Below are 3387 nucleotides of genomic sequence, written 5' to 3'. Positions count from 1 at the left end.
TCTTCAATCATTATCAACGCTTTGTTGTAGATTTCTGCTGTGAAATCCATGTTCATATTTGAATTTTCCTTGCGTATTCGATGGAAAATATCTTCAGCCATGTGCGATTTATATTTCTCCCATAACTCTGTTGGAGATGAAGGAGAGCAGGCGGTCAAAATGATTGCAAACAATGCACGAATTTGATTTGGATGTGATGTATTGTACGCGTCATTAATGCATACATCCCAGTGTCGGTCATTCTCCAATAAATTCAGAGCTTGACATGCACTGCGGAAAGTGGCATGTGTAATGCTGTTGACAATTCTCAATTGCTGGAAAGACGTTGGACCAGGCACATTTACCAACAGCATGCGAAGAAAGAAGCATTCATCTTGATTGGGATGCACGGTGGTCAGTCTGCCTATCATAGTTTCTTTGAATATGCCAGGTTGTCCGTCGACTCGCTCTCCTCATTTGCGTCATTCAAATGATTTTCTACTCTCATTCCATGTGTAATATGTAGGCACTTCCGAATACAGCAGTGTTTTCGCAAACGTGTCATTTTGACATAACGTGAAGAAAGCAGTTAACGTTGTAGCCGGTGGATTCAGGGCTATTTGTTGCACATTTGCAGCTGTGAAATAAATGCATTGTCCATTTTCTAGATGTACTGCTAAATGAACAACAGCTGGACTTCGTTCATGTATGGGAAATGAAAGAATTCGCCATACAGCATCATTGCTGCTTATGTATCTTCCAGCCTGATACTGTGCGATTTCATCGATATGTATGACCGCATTCCTATCACTTCTTTCTGGTTGCACGCCAAAAACTGCCATGTCTCTGCCTTTATTCACGTACTTACAAATGTATTTGATTGATTTAATGGAGTTACAGTATTTCATGTTTATGTGCGCTTTGTATGTTTTTGATAGCAAAGGCGAATATGGAACAACCCACCAGTTATCTACTTCGATGTCACCATTTCACATTTGTATGGTTGCTAATTTACCACCATCTTCTGCTGATCTTCTTCTGTATAAAGGATATCCATCATTTCCTGTAACTGTGTTGGATACTAATGCGCGAGGATATCGCTTAGAGCATTTTCCGTCTATCATGCATGGTGAATTTGGATTCAGTGTACCGCAAGGTCCATGTATCATATTTTTCGTCACAACTTCATGCAAATCCTTATCGATGTCGGCATCGGGTATTTCAGCACATATTACATCGTCGATTTCGTTTGAAGTGATTTTGTTATAGAGCCAGATTAGTATATGTGAGTACATCCAGCAGCGCACAGAGCCAAACACTTCATGTTTTACCATGAAATCCATCAGCGATTTCAGCTTCTGTCTGAAAACACGTGCTGTGATGTCATGCCTATCCACCGGCGATTGCCCAGGAAGTAAGAGCTGTTTTATATCATCCCAAGCTGGATTGCATGTGAATGTAATGAATAGTTCTGGACGCCATAGTGACAAACATACACAATTGCATCTTGAGCGTACTCATGCATATGACGTGGACTGCCTGTATATGAAGATGGCAAAATCGTTAGTCTTCCAACGTTAGTTGTATTACCATAATTTACAACTGCATCTCGCAAATGAACATATTCTTCAGAGTGAAGCTTGGTCTGATTCAAATGGATGAATATCAAAACTTCTGTTTCGATTTTTGCATACATATCTACGATGTATTGGTGAAACAATTGACTGCATTTCAAAATGTGATTGTCTTTATTCTCTCGAATCATTAATCGGTATGAATAATAGTTCATTGCGCTGCATTTCATATTTGTTTCTTTGCCACTGACTAGATTTATCATCTTAACGTTGAAGTGATATCCATCGGCACTATCCCAAAAAATGATTGGATATTGCAGGGCATCGTAGCATCGATGAGTTTCTGCAACTGTTGTCAATTGATCGTTTCTCCGATGAAGAACAATATCTCTAGGTTGGAATTGATCTCCGACTATAACAATTGCCACTTCGTCTATAGTTGGAGCATTGAATCTTCGCACATGTTCTCCAGCAGGCGTTTTGTGGGCATGAATAACAATCTTGTGTGTATCAGATGGCATCATGTCAATTGCTGTTTTGAACAAACGCACTAAATTGTTTTTTTCGTGAAGAAGCTCTTGCAGTTTGGAAACGATGGACCTTTGTATGCTGGTAGAAATTCCACAGCATGCATTCAATTCATCATTGCCATCACAGATGAAATACATTTCTAGGAATTTATGTTGACCATCTGGGAATGGAAGCAGGGAGCCGGCTTTATGATAAATTTGTCCTTTCACTTTGAAAGTTGGCATGAATTGAGCTGTTAAGATTTCTGCGCCAAACAACATCATTTGGAAGCATGAGTTGTATTTCCTGATGTTAGATAGGAAATGCTTTGATTTAGCAGTATATCCAGCAAGCAAAGTTTTTAATGGCTCTGGTGGTTCTCCAAGTTGAGGCAGTTTAATTTTTCTGGCGGCGCAACACATTCCTTTCGTTTCTCCATTAAATTTCAGAGCCTTGCAATAAGGACACACTTCAGTCATAGTGTCGATGAGAATATGCCAGCTCAAACTATAATCATCAGCTGGCTTGTACCAGAATTCAAGGCAATTGTAATCGCATGATTGCTGAACATGGAGTCATGTTTGATGTTGATCTGCTGTTTCTCATTGACGTCTTTCAGCCACTCTCAGCTTGTCGCGTTCATTCTGTTGAGAACGAAGCAGATCTGAAGCTGCAGAACGTGATTGCTGTGCTCGCAACCGTGCATCCTCATGTCTGGCTGCATGTCGCTCTGCTGCTTCCTCGACACGTATTTGAGCCATTCTTTAACTGTTTCACTCATTCGCTGATGCCCGTTCTTCCTCAGTTTGATTTGCAATTACTCGTCGCACTGCTTCCGCTCCGCGAGTACAACGACCTAAGTTTGATCTTCTGTGAGGCATTATTTGGATGAACTAAAGCAGATCAATTGCACTGAAAATGAAGAAAGAAAGTTATAACAAAAACATATAAAATTGCATATTTGTATACAAATATATAAAATCCATAGTAGGTATATAAAAACACACACATATTCGAATGCAATGTGTGACATCTATATAATAGTAGGTATATAAAAACATGCACGTATTCGAATGCAACATTGTGTGAAAATTTCAAAGCAATCTGTGAAGAACTTTCGGAGATTTAAGATTTTGAACAAATGAACATTTACATTTTTATTTATATAGATATATACATATACACTCTTTTTGAGCTGGAAGCTATTAAGGGAAAGGCATATTCTAGTTGTGGTAAAAGAGCATCTTTCCTTATGACTGTCCTGTGTGGGGGAGATAAGAAGTGGGAGAGTTTTGTAACCCAGAAGAGCTATTTGTTAGCTTTT

General features: G+C 39.2%; 1 pseudogene; it reads right to left on the bottom strand.

The window, feature by feature from the left end:
• Nucleotides 1-461: 461 nt before the first annotated feature.
• LOC122810111 lies at nt 462-1322 on the bottom strand (annotated as a pseudogene).
• Between the last annotated feature and the right edge of the window lie 2065 nt (nt 1323-3387).

The sequence above is a fragment of the Protopterus annectens genome, chromosome 8.part1, assembly GCF_019279795.1.
Source record: "Protopterus annectens isolate FY-2018-M chromosome 8.part1, PAN1.0, whole genome shotgun sequence".
NCBI classification, from domain to species: Eukaryota; Metazoa; Chordata; order Ceratodontiformes; family Protopteridae; genus Protopterus; species Protopterus annectens.
The sequence above is the reverse complement of the archived record's forward strand: the minus strand, read 5'-3'. Positions and strand labels throughout refer to the sequence as shown.